Source organism: Idiotropiscis lumnitzeri, chromosome 6 (genome assembly GCF_059441095.1).
Source record: "Idiotropiscis lumnitzeri isolate Australia: NSW breed Sydney's pygmy pipehorse chromosome 6, RoL_Ilum_1.0, whole genome shotgun sequence".
In the NCBI taxonomy this organism is placed as follows: Eukaryota; Metazoa; Chordata; class Actinopteri; order Syngnathiformes; family Syngnathidae; genus Idiotropiscis; species Idiotropiscis lumnitzeri.
This window is the reverse complement of record NC_142396.1, coordinates 18,704,778-18,719,119: the sequence shown is the minus strand read 5'-3', so window position 1 is coordinate 18,719,119 and position 14,342 is coordinate 18,704,778.

Sequence of the window (14,342 nt, the reverse complement as noted above, 5' to 3'; positions counted from 1 at the left end):
ACATGGTCCTCCCACAGATGGACACTGATACCTACACAGGTCCAGGAATGTGTGTGTGTGCAGTGTAGCATGCGTGTGTAGTTTCTCCTGAGAATGAAAGCCTATGGTTATTGATGGCAGAGAGGCCTAAACTCTCGGGCCAAGGTCACCTCCACATGCATGCACACACACGCTCAGTAGAAGTGTCAATCCACATGTCTGCCTTGTTACGTGTGTATCGAGCTCTTTCATTCAAAGCAGAATTTATTAACTCGTTGATCCTTGCTCACTGCACATATTCCTACATGTCAATATTTCTATCCCTTCAAATTTACTGAGATCAAGACCTCACACATGCACGTTGACTGCCCTCTTAATCGCTGACCCAAAACAACACGTCAAGCTCTATGTCTGCTATAAAACAGAATTAGTTATTGCTTTTGAAATGTCAAAGACTTGAGACCTTTACTCTGTAGCAACACATTTATGATCTGTTTCTAACGTTGAATCATGGCTTTGAACTCACAGATAACGGCTGCAGTGATTGGTCTTATTTCTTACATTTTGTTTCAAATGGGAGCAACCCAAGTGTTTGAAATATTAGATAACAAACACAGACTTCAGGTCAGGTTGGGGTCTCTAGTTTACCTATAGATTGTGCACAGCTTAATAATGGCTCTGGAAACAAGTGACAAAGACACATTTTAGCCTTTCTCAAGCACGGAGCTTTCACAAAGGAAAGAGAGTGTCATGAAAGTTAATAAATATATTGGGTAGAATAATTGACTGTATGAGCTGGACACAGGTGCTTTAACCGAGTTATTATTATCATGAGTTCAATACTTAATCATTCATGGTTTATGTGTATTATAGTCCAATTTTTTTTAATCGCAGCAGAATCAGGACATGCTTACAGCAAGTAAACGTTATCAATGACTCGATGCAAATATCAAGCAGGTTTACACAAATTCGCCCCACAACACTGTTAAATGTATTTTTCCATTGTTACTGCATTTGCAGCTTCTACATGACCAGAGACCCGCAGCCCTCTGCCTATTGAGGTCATTCTAAATATTTGGACGACCCTTGGTAGTTTGGGAAAAATGAAAAGATTGGTTAAAGGGTCCAACTAAAATTCAATAGTCTTGTTTTGAACATTCTACTAGTTTGCTTGTTCCCCCAGCCCTTGAGATGATGTCAAAATGTTGTTGAGCAAGCTAAAGAACCCCCAGTTGTTCACTGATGCTTCATCATCAGTAGCTAAATGAGGAGTCAGTAATGAAGCACTTTGAGTATTCTGTATACCAGTGGAACGCCCATTTATGATTGTTTTACAACAAATGTAATATAATGGATAAGTACTTGACTGGCCATAAGAAGCAAATGTTTATGAAATACGTCTATCGATCAATACATACTTTATGTAGCACATTTTAAATAGCACCATTAATACCTGAAAATGCTCAAATTACTTGACAGCATCGGTAGGCCTACCAGTAAAGCACTCTGAACAGCGAATTTTTGCCAACGTATTGAATGTTGATTTTTCGAACAAGTGGATAAGAAAGTGCAGCAGACAAGATACTCTTTTGCAAGCCGCACACGTATGGACGATGTCTGTCAATATCTTACCTTACACTCAACAGAGTTCCGATATGGTCTGGTGTCTCAGCGGCTTAATTTACGAGCGCGGACTCCTCCCGCATTATGGACATAAGAAGCCATCATCTACGCCGGCGTGGCGGAGCTTTGAGAGGACGCACAAATCATTCATTGGGCTGTTTAGATCCTCTACCACCTCTTGTCCTAAAAATAATTTGCCCAGGGTTGGTTTTTAATGTCACCTCCGTGACGTGTTCCATCTCTAACTGTTAAGTACTCCTAGTCTTCTAGAAATGTTCACGTCTCAACATGGACATATCATTCCGAGTATGTGAACTATATGAATATAGAGGTATATTTTTCAGAAATGATGCATTTTCCAAGACAAAATTTTCTTTAAAAATAGTCTTATAGTGTAGCCAAATTAAATGTAGATTTGTAACAAAATGAAAAGACCCATTTAAAATGTACGCTGGGGCTTTTCATTTGAGGGTTACACGGCAAACACACTAAGATGGCCAATACAGTATTCAGACAATTATTACTCTGCATTATATATGAAGTACTGGATATATTTTAAAAATTAACCCATCTCCTAGATTCGTCAGAGGGCGTGGTGAGCAGTGACACGGATCTTTTTAGTTGTGGTCGCGTGCCCATTTTACAGCATTCTCACAACATTGGATTAATGACCACTAGTTGATCAACATTTTTCCACCCAAGCTTGACTTGAGTATAAAAGTCAGGTTGACCTCAACTCCTATTGTGCCTACATTCATTTTTCATTGTTTAATCTCTTTGGAGTTACTCGCTTAAGACTCATACTGTGAGTTGTTATGGTTGCGTGCCAATCAACACAGCACTGCATTTTTTATCTTTGGGGTGTCGCCACAGGCCCACACAATAATCCATACTCCAAAAAAAAGTAAATTTTCCCTTTTCTGCATTTATTCCAGTACAGGATATTTGCTTACAACATCTCACTTTATAGAGAACAAGCAATTTGTTTCTTTTTTTTCTATTTCAGATAGTCTACAGATTGTATTTCTTTTGTGCAAAGCAACAAACTGTATTTTACAGACTAGTTGGGCAATTTCAAACAAATCGAAATTTTAACAAACTTTGTGTCTCTTGTAACAAAAATATAATGTATTAAATTCCAAAAGAAATATTACAGGTAGTTCTTGGCTGTGCGTTTATGAGCTCTTACTTAAACCAACAAACAAGGATTAGAACTGATATTCAATAATGCAAGTTTTGGAAGTGTGAAACGGCCTAAAATGAAGAAACCATGAGAGGAAACTGTTGAAATGTACATCAAATTGGATAGTTCAGGTAAAGTGCTTAGATAATTCACTTGTTACATAATAATTTTCCAGAAGATTTTTAACGATTTTATGCAGCTCAGAATCAAATCTGAGAATTTGCACTTTTGAATGATTTGCTCCACTCCTGTGGAACAAACCCCCCCAACACCAGAGGTCTGCTTAAATAAACTGTCCGTTTATGTAAATCAGGCTGAAAATATTATTATGATTTTTTTTTTTATTCTTCTTCTTATTATTATTATGACGTGGCCATAGTAATATTTCACATTTAGTATTTGGGATAAAAATAGTGAAGCGCACAAGCATTCCAAGTGGTCTCGCTTTTCAAAATATACAGACTTCCCTCATGACTATCAGTCATGTCCTATTTTGATTGCCACTATCTTTCTGTGGATTAATAAAAGTCAGAATACAATGCAATATTAAACACACAATCCAGGCTGGCCGATTCTCATTGCTTGGTGAAAAGTTAACTGTATGATATTTTTTGTATGCCTTAGCACTAAAGCCAAATGCACGGACATAGTGGCACAGACCAACACACACGTTGATGAAGTACGTAAAAACAACAAAGTGTAGGTCTCTGCGTGTGTGTGCGTGTTTGTGCAGGTAAATGTGTACATATTTCCTGGCATGAATATTTCTGAGGAAACCTTTTTGTTTTAGCCATTTTTTGCTTTGAAATAAGTCCCAATGCTGGATTATGCAATAACAATCATTAATTCATCATCAGATCTTTATTTAAATAACAATAATAATCCATCCCTTTTCTGATCCACTTCTCCTCACGTGGGTCGCTGGTTTGTGAGCGCCTTTCCTAAATGTCTCGGGGTACACCCTGAGCAGGTGAGCAGCCAATCGCAGGGCACACAAAGACAAACAAGCATCCGGGCTCACGATCACGCCGAGAAACTATTTTGAGCGTTCAATCAACCTCCGAAGCATATTTTTAGAGCGTGGGAGGAAACCGTAATACCGGGACAAAATCCACACAGGCAAGGGGAGAACATAAAAAACCCCCACAGGAAGGCCGGATCCCGGGATCGAACACTACTGCTAATCCTACTACTACTATTTCGAAGTAGTTGTGTTCTCCTTAAAATAATCATTCGGGTTACAACACTTGGTTGTGATAAAATGATGGATTAAGTGTTTTTACTTTCAAATAACTATTTGGAGGGAGGTAATAAAACGAGTTGATGGTAATCAGTTTGCTGGTGATTGATGGTGTTCAGTCCAGCCTTTAATGACCTGTCAGTCGGTAGGAAAAATGAGGTCGCAGGTCATCTGATTCTGACCAGCTTACCCCACCGCTGCCCACTGCCACTGTGGTCATCTCTTTTTCTGTTTGTTTTTATCATGTGCTTTTTCATCTCGGAATTGAATCAGGCTGCCCTCCAAAAGCAACAAGTGGACCTCGAAAATAGATGCTTTAGACTAACAAGGGAGTTCTGATTCAAACAAAACGGACGATGCAAATGTCAAAAAAATTCTCCTTCTTTGCTGTTCAGGCCGCAAATTTTATCTGGGTACGGCTCAATGAATGTTTAATCTGATTTTTGACAAAACCAGTTAATAAGACACATGTCTGTGTTTGAGATACTTTTTTTAAAACTAAGCAGCACATCATCCCGAGATCAGCTTTTGACGACTGAACCCACACCTTGCCATCATTATTCCTTGTCAGCCCATTTGTTATTAAAGTGCTGGAATGTGTCTGGTACTTTATCATGGAAAGTGGTTAGCCGGCAGCAAGATAATCATTTTCACCCTTTTCAACAAACGGCCAGCCAAAAAAACACAGGTACGTACTTACACACACACTCACTATAAGAAAACACACACAAAGGTGATGATGGCCAAACACTAAATTCACACGTCCTCGCTGTAGTGTTTCCAGGGTGTCTGCACATTCTGAAGGCTTTTATTCTAACTTTTTTTTTCCAAACAGAAAATATTTTTTGTGATGAACAGGAACTATAAACTATGATTTTTTGGGGGGGAATGTCCACTTTTGGCCCATTTTTACAAATTCACAGGGGGCAGACATTCTTTTGCACACTTCTCTAAAGATTTAATCGGGTTGACTTCAAACTTGCTCTGTTACATGTGAGCTCAGTGGGACATTAACAGGGATAAAAATCACAAAAATGTATTTGTCATACTATATAACGTCGTTGGTGAAGAAAACAACACTGATTTTGAGGGTCTAAATATATACACAAATAATCATGAAACTGCCCACACATCAGACCGAGACGTTTTTTACCCTACACATTTTAAAGCCTCGGGTATGTTTCACCAAGATCCATTCAAACTTGGAAGTTCACTGTATCTAACAGCCCAAGACCTGAAAAAAAAAAGTCTCTCGGAACCTAATGGTAAACTTAACAGGACATCTGCCAATTTATTTTCAAATGTAGCAGGACTTTTAGTCATTTATAGTTTAATGGACATCATTATCCATGCACTATTTATCCCACTCATAATTTTTAAAAAAAAATTCTGAGTGCTGTTATTATTTTAGCAACAATATTTGTATTTATTTATTTGTTTGTCTTCAAGGAAGATAATTGTCACGTGAGAAGTGGAGTTTGGACCCAGAAACAGACAGGAGACGGAAGTGGCGACGTAAAAGTCTTTATATACAAAAATTCCAAGTAATAACAAGCAGCTCTGGATTCAGAACACGTGGAAGATGGCTGACATCCTCACGCGACGAAAGCTTGACGTACTGACGATGTGTCACTGAGTGACTCGATCTTAAATACTCAAAGCATCAAGCCTATATGACATCATAAAAGAACAGCGCATAAAAGGACCATAGCAACTGTGTGTGTAGCAACGGATACATTGTCACAACAATTATAGTGACAAGTTGGTAGACGCCGGTCCCCTGTGCCTTCTATTTACTGGCTGCCAATGATCTTCAGTAAATCAGGTTAAAAGTACATTTTCAGCACGTCCCCCTTCGGCTCCTAGAACAGTGTTTCCCCAACCTTTATTGAGCCACGGCATATATTTTATTTGAAAAAAACACCTCAGGGCACTATGTGGAACAAACATGTCATATTTGGATAAAATAAAATATTTTTCAATCATTTAAGTGAAATAAAATAACTTTACATCACGGAACAGTAATGTGCCATGGCACAATATCAACTCGTGTAAAACAGCACAGGAGGGCAACATGTATTACCTGAAAATATAAAAGACTTCTTCTTGGGTACGGATTGATGTGAAAAAAAAAAGTACTTTTATTTTAAGATATTTAATTCTCTATTGTTACAAATTTACGTGAATAATTTTTGCTAATCACTGTGAATCAAAGCATCATGGGAGCTGCCTTAGTAACTAAAAAACAGAATATGGCCGCCCCCTGAGATAGATGAAAACGGATGGATTTTGCTGTTTAATATCACAGAAAAACATTATTATTCAGAATACCGTGTTTAGACTAGTGGGACTGCTTAGAACATGTTGTTGTAAAGAACATTTTGGTGTTGACTTCCCTTGTTAAGCACGTCCACTAATAATGACTCGAAAACATGACGAGTGCACAAGAACAGATGACAATTCGTACTTCCAAACTCCGTTGAGACAGCACTTTCCACATGCAAAACCTCATGGAGAATAAAATAATGGGCCATTTCTAAAACCAAATGTTAAAGTGATGAACTCTTTCACCCTGTGAAACTCCTTTATTATGTGAGGACAACTGAAGAATGTTTCCTTTATTTTGGGATGTATACTTTCAATTGGCGATCTGTTGAACTTCACACTCACACATTTTGTCCTTCCTCTGTCTGATATTGTCCCTTAGTTCTCTTGCCAGCCTCGTCATATCGTACTCATTGTTGGTTACAGTTGCTGTTTGAATGACTGGCTCGCTCAATATGTGGAGGTGACAAGGATGAGTTGAAGACTGAACTCAATGTTAGATTACCGAGGCCTTTTATCTAAGATTTACTTTAGTTTTAGTATGACTTTATCATAATTACGATTGTGATTTATTCTGACAGTGGTTATCTGTAAGGAGGTTTCATGGTTTATGTTTTCCTGGACGAGTATGACTTTTTTTGAAAATAGATGTCCCACAGTTATTACCTCTGCCAAGAGTAAAGCATGATTCCTTCATATCTGGGTGCACCCATGTATGTGCCACAGCTTTGACTGTGTTTCACCGTCAACATGTTTTACTACCTCTTTGGAATTGGCCAGCGGTGTCATTGTGCATGTTCGACCGGGTGTTCTGACTGCCTGTGCTCCGATCAAATTCACCGAAATCATGTTACGGCGCCAGGTTTTTAATTTAGACATGGTTGGTGCCGGCGTATAGATTAGATGACTTCCTGCCATCAAGCACTGAGTTCATGTCAAAGGACGCAATCTTGCTACGACAATATAGGTCAGCCAAATCCCCCAACAAGTTCAGTGAGCGTTGCGCCGCCTTGAAAATCAGGACGTGCAAGCATTTCCGCATGCCGCGTCTACAAAAAAATATCTGTGTCTAATGTTTTTAACATATATAAATCCATCACTGTGTCTGTATCACCGAATGAACCGCCAATCGCGCGTGAAGGCATGCACATCTCGGCCCGTTTATAAAATTAGTATAGAATGCTTTTATCGCAAATTGGCGTCTCTTTTTCCCTTCATATAATCAACTGTTACCACTAGAATGTTATATTTGATAAATATATTTAGGTCTGACTTGATTTGATGGATTTAACATCAGGTACTTGAATCACAGGCATCTCAAGTAGGTCAAGAGGTTTGGATATTTACAGGTATCGAATGCTCACCTCCTGTCTGGGGCTTTACATTGTCTCAATGAGAAGATTTGGGACCATATTGAGGAAAGAGCTGTGATTTGTTGCTCCGTGTCTGAAAATGTACTTTTGTGTACTGAACACTCAGTTGAATGCTCTGCCTTCTCCACTAACAGTCAGAGATACTATCTCTGAAGAATTCTGTTTAGCAGCCAGAACATAACTCAGTGCACACAGTGCTGATAGCAAGACAACTCTGTGCATTTCTCCCTCCACTTTTTTTTTTATTCTCTTGTAAAATGCTTCACTTTATGACTCGTATTACTGAGTTTGGGGTGAGCTGTTGGTATGTTCCAGTTTCAAATTCACGTTTTTATTTACCTTTCAAGCAATATAATACATTGATTAACAACAGAGATGCATTCCTATGACATCAACCTAACCCTATTTTCTTCATTAGGCATTCATTAGTCAGTAGCAAAAGAAGAGAACAATTCCCTAGATTTTTTTTCCTGCCGTTGGCCCGCACACTGATACGAGACCAAAATAGTTCATTACGCACCTTTAGTAAGCACAAAACGCTGCTCATTGGTTTGTTTTCTTTCTGTTCCCACATTTTATTTGAAATGAAGCCATACATTCCCATCATGTGAGTGAAAGTACTCTGTGAGTTCTTGCACAAGGCCGCAAGTATCTTTCACAATTTCTTTGAGATTGAATCCCACATCTGCTGATTCGAAGCAATAAAATGTTCCCATTTATATAATGTTGCATGTGGCATGTGTTTACTCGAAAAGTCTTCTTAGAGATCCGGTGCTTAAGTGTGCATTCCAGTTACGCACCTGTTGGCCGGGAGTTCCTCTCCAGTCAGTGGACATGAAGGTTTCATTAAAAGAAATTAACTTTTTACAAGTCTGTTTTGTTTTACAGTTCTTGATAACTGATTGGACATGTATTATTATTGCCAAGAAGTTTTTCAGCAAGTATAATAATAATAAAGCTACTAGCGTTTCTATATTGTTTTCTTTATAGGTGAACATTTCAAAATGGGACATTTTAACAATCACATTTTATTGTCCAAGTGAAAGTGCGTTTTCTCTTAATGGAAATGTCCACTCAGCACCCTTCTCCTCTCTCTGGAACTAATTACAGCACTGTCATGTCTCAATTTGCTTTGAGCTCTTCTGAAGAAACATATCCGGTAGGAGAAGAAGCCGATTGTGATGATGATGAGTGGATGTGGACTGTGGCTCTGCGTTTCACTGGTTGAAAGTAATCCCAATAGTGTGTGAGTGCACAGATGAGCAGAGATAAATGATGACTTCACCATCTGGAAATCCAGTCTCGCGTTCTCTCTTTGCAAAGAATTACTGACCCATGATTCAACTCGAGGAGGAACAGAGAGAGAGCGAATGAGGGGGGAGGCACATGGCACTAAAAGTGCTTGTCATGCGGAGAAGAATCTGTGTGTTAAATGGAATTGTTGAACTGTCAATTAAAGTGCTCAAAATGGAAAATATACAGTACATGTTGAAGTTGAGTCTGACTGAGGCTAATGTAAGGATGCGAGGTGAATGACTGACCTCGTTGGAAATCTGATTCAATATTATATGAAATTATTGAATAATATTTTTGTTTAGGATGAGATTTTGACAAAACATCCATCCAATTTCTGTACGGTTTATCTTCAAGAAGGTCACAGATGATCTGATTCAGTTGTTGAACGGGTCACCAGCCAAATGCAGAGCACCTATAGAATGTACATTATTATATAATGTCAAAAACAAACATTCAAGTTTTTGTGACGCAAACAAACATGTTTTTGGAAGTTGGGAAGAAGTTGGAGTACCCAGAGAAAAAACATAAGCATGGTATGAATTTCTAACAATTAACAGGTGCTTGGTGTTCAGCAACCCCTAGCTCCCGAGATTTATTGAGGTATTCGCCTGCCAGTTGATTTGTCAACAACGCAACGCTATGGAAGACCAAAAGAGTCAAAATTAATTAAATTATAACAACATTTTGAAATAAAGACCATTTTGATGACACATAAATAATTACCTTCATTAAATTGTTAAATCCGGTAATTTTGAAATATGTTACTATTTAACATCTAATTATTAAAATGAAATATTTCATAATGATTGTTTTAGCAATGTCATACTTTTTTAAACAATCACTTTTAATTTATTATTAGTTTTTATAATTAAAAAATACCATTTCAAAGTACATTTTTAATTAACATTTTTTCTTTTCCACATTGGCCTTATTATTTCCCAATGCCATTTTTCAGCACAATGGCAAAGTGTGTCAATCAAATCCAGCGGAGCCTATGAAGTGATTGGCTAATCCTTTACAGACATGAGCAGCCGCACTGCCAGTATCAATTTAGGGGTTGCGACTTATCACTAGGTTGCTGATGGTGTTGTGGTACACTTGCCTGCCTTGTTTACGGGCGCCTCATAGGATCGGTTCCTGCTCAGTGACGGTGAAAAAGTGTGCCCTGTGACTGCCTGGTGACCAGTTAGTTCAGGGTGTGGTCTGCCTTTCACCTAACGTCAGCTGGGATAGGCTCTGGCACCCTCCCGCGACCCTGTACAGGATAAGTGGTGTTGAAAATGACACATGACATATGACTTATCACTAAAGCCGAGTTGCCTGAGGGAGGGTCTCGAGACAGAATGGCGGCAGGAGAGAAGTACGTTTCAGAGTTACTCAGAGAAGTTGCAAATCGTTTGGATAATAACGTAAGGCCTTGACCTCAGCCTGAGAGAGGATTGTCTTCGCAGCAGGGTGTTTTTGATGAGGTGGTGTCTGGAACTTGACATAACAGTCCAGCATCGACGCGATCAAATGCTGGTGCCCACATTCAGAAGTGCAACCATATTAAATTTGACTGACGGACCAAGTTATTCTGCTGAAAAAAAAAGGAAATAAAAATGGCATTGTGCACAAGGAAATAATGAAATAATCTCAAATAATAAAACACATTTAATAATAATATTACCATATTTTGCAATTTAATGGACACATTATATTCATCAAAGTTTTAGTTCATTCTTTCGGGCTTCATAATTGAGAATCCGGCGTTCTCAGGCTTGGATAATAAATAAACCATTTATTATATATATATATACATATATATATATATATATATTCTTTCATCTGTTCAGTTTGTCTGTTAGCTTTGGATCAAACGCTTAAGTTAAGAACGCCAATGTTGGCTGTCATGATTCTGCATGCAGATGACTCATATAGCTATATTTGTCCATGTCCCAAAATCATCAATCACTAAGAAAGCCTTTTACCAGGTGAAAAACATATCCAAACTGAAGGTTTGCATGCGCCAAGCAGACTAGGAGAAACATACTCATGCTTTTATCTCCAGTAGACTTGATGATTGTTAACGGTCTTCTTTTTGGACTCCCTCAAAAGAGCATCAAACATTTGTAGCTCATTCAGAATGCAGCAGCTTGAGTTCTGACCAGAACAAGGAGATCAGAACATATAACTCCCGTTCTAAAAGCTTTATTCTGGCTCCTAATATGCTTTAGAATAATTCTTGTATGCAAAGCACAAAGCGACTATTGTATGTGCCTTACAGCATTGTGCTAAAATCGAGCATGAACGCTCAAAATCCATGTTGGATCCCTCAAGTGGAATGTCAAATAATCACTGCTCAATACATAATACATACAAAGTTGTTGGTAACGCTCCATTAATGAAAAAAAATATTAAAAGACACCTGTTATTAATTGTACCAGAAGATGATGCGTTAATACGTTAATATTCCAAAATGCGCACATTTTCAATTAACGTGATACAATGTCCAGTTCCAAGTAATCAGACTACAGTTCTTCTTTCAACATCATCACTTTTTCACATGTGGCTCTTTCATCCTTTTCCTGTGGCTCTCTGTGACTTTGGAACATACTGAGTCCCTCATCTGATTTTTATCTTGTTGGTTTTCGAAATGCAATTGTAAATATGATTATTAGATGTTTACCACAAAATCTGATGTGTAACAGCTAGTGCCAAGATTTAAGACAAATTTGAACCCAGTAGGTAAACTATAAATCCAAGGAAAGAAAATTTTGGGAAGAAAACAAAATACTTAATGTCCATGCTACATGAACTCTTTTGAAAACAAAAATCGCTCACATAGCCTCTCAAATGATACAGCCCTGATGTGCCGACGCTACATCATGAGGTCCTGGAGCAAAAATCACATTAGCAAAAAAATATTTTAATTGGCTATTATTTTTGCAAATATATATTTTGCATTGTGTGAAATAGACCTGAATTCAATTTGACATCTGAGAGTATATTTAATGATATTTAATGATCCATATTTAATAAAGTGATGTCAAAACAGATGTCATTTTTGGATGGCTGCAGGTGGATAATCTAAATGTGTATGTAATTTCATGAAGAAGTGGATTATGTAAATAGACATTTGATCATTTTCTCAAGTACAGCGATATCCCTACTTTAGATGTCAAAAGTTTTTATGGCTCCTGTTTTTTTTTCCCTGCAGGAGACAGTCAAAATGGCTCCTTTGAGTATTAACTGTTGCTGACCCTGTTCAAGATTGTGGAGGCGTCAACGTGATCCTTTACTTGTTCAATTTTGTATCAACTCCTCTGCTTTTACAAAGACAATAAAGCTAAGGCTTGATTGACGTTGTCACAATTATGAAAGTCGCTAATTTAAGTCAGTGAGATTAACTGAAATATTTGAAACGGTACAGCACAATTGTACAGCATTGTAAACTTCAACAATAATAATTGCATTGTTTAAATAATAATTCTCCGACAGAGTCGAATGACTTTTTTTTAATAGTTATGCAACTGTATAATGTTTCCCACACACAATGCTACGTTGAATATCTGTCATTAGTCCAGAGTTGAACACATAATTTGTTTTCAACTGAGGTGACATTTGGACACAAAGACATGTTTGTCTCTTTTTGCTGTGTGTTTTGCTGATAAATGATCCACTGATCCATCATGATAAGCCTTGTGATCTGTGATAGGTTTCAAACTAAGAAATAAACCAGCAGCACCAAACGCACATACTCACATCACACACTTTTCTCTTGATGTCGTTTTCGTGCGTGCATGCACGCCTCCATTCTCAATATTAACATAGCTGGCCATCCCAGAAGTGCGCTCATGCATCTGACTGGTCAACCAATAATGTTGAAGATTGATGGTAATACTGCAGACAGTGGAGCACATTCCACCTCTCCAAACAACAAATTATTGTCAAATGAGAATTCTTTTTTTTTTTTTCAACTTTGCACAACGCAGAAAAACGTGACGCTTTAAACAGGCTTTCCAAAGGCCCACATTGGGAGCAGTGGAAGGCTACTCCACTCAAGGACATCATGCACGGAAGTACACACACATCCCTTTTTTTCCTCCAGTCATTATCAAGGGTCTGCTATCCACTTCTGGTGTTGTTTTTAATTTCTTACTTTGAATGTTGCAGTTGTGCTGGGTTGCACATTGGTCTCATCAGTTTACAGTTTATATGCTTCAGCACATGCATGTGTCACTATGAATGTGATACATTTTTCCGGCCTGATAAGGCCCGCTGAAGCGCTGCACGCCTCCTCATTTAACATTTTATTTTGGATATGCAATCTGGGATTGTGCTTCATTGTTATATTTTAAAAAGCTGTATAGAAAGAATGAAAGAAAAATACTGAAACCCAATGACAGTAGTATGCTGTTTTCCAAGTGTTGTAATTAATTAATTAATTAATTAATCTATTTATTTATTTTACACAAACCTCAAATGCAGCTGGTTTAAAATAGGATGGATCGGTGTATGGAAAGTTTGAATGAAGGTTGCTCTTTCAAAATTTCAAGTGAGTATCGCATGAGGATGAAAAGTGCACAGTTATGGGCAAAATAATGGCAGTTCTGTAGTTCTAATTTTAGTATTCATGTGGAAAGTTTTTTTAAATAATTATGCTTTTGTGTTAAAAAATATATTGACAGTCAGAACCATGAAAATATGAACCTCATCCCGGTTTTCCCCCCCCAAGTAAAATGTAATTTCATTTTATTACTCGATCATGGTGACATTCATTTTTGAGAGGCCCCTTCCCTCTTAATTAACATGATTCAAATAATAATTGAACAAAATATAAAAACAAGATTACATGCAATAACCTTTATTTGTCCCACAACGGGGAAGTTCGCAAATAAATGAATAGATGCAAATTAGAATGTCATGTTTTATTACATAAGTCAATATATTATAAACTATATTCTGAATTGTACGAAACATTTTTGGTCGACTGCTTCAAAATCTAATTGGATGTATTTTGTGGTTCTCCGGCTGCTGATGTAATGTAGATGTGATTTCTTTTTTACGATAAATATAACCAACTCACTATGTTGCTTTTTTATGATTGTATGTATGAAATGAATGACTATAAATGAAAATACATCGGTGTGTAAATATAGTGTCACCTCTTGACTCCGCCTACACGTAGATGGAGAGCATAGGGGGTAAAGAGGGCTACTCCTACTCACTGGTCCACTCCTCTTCCTCCATCCACAGAGATCACTTTAACTGAAGACAACCTCCGTGCTCCTTGAATGGACCAAACACTCCTCCACACCAAAGCGAAGACCACAGCCGGTTG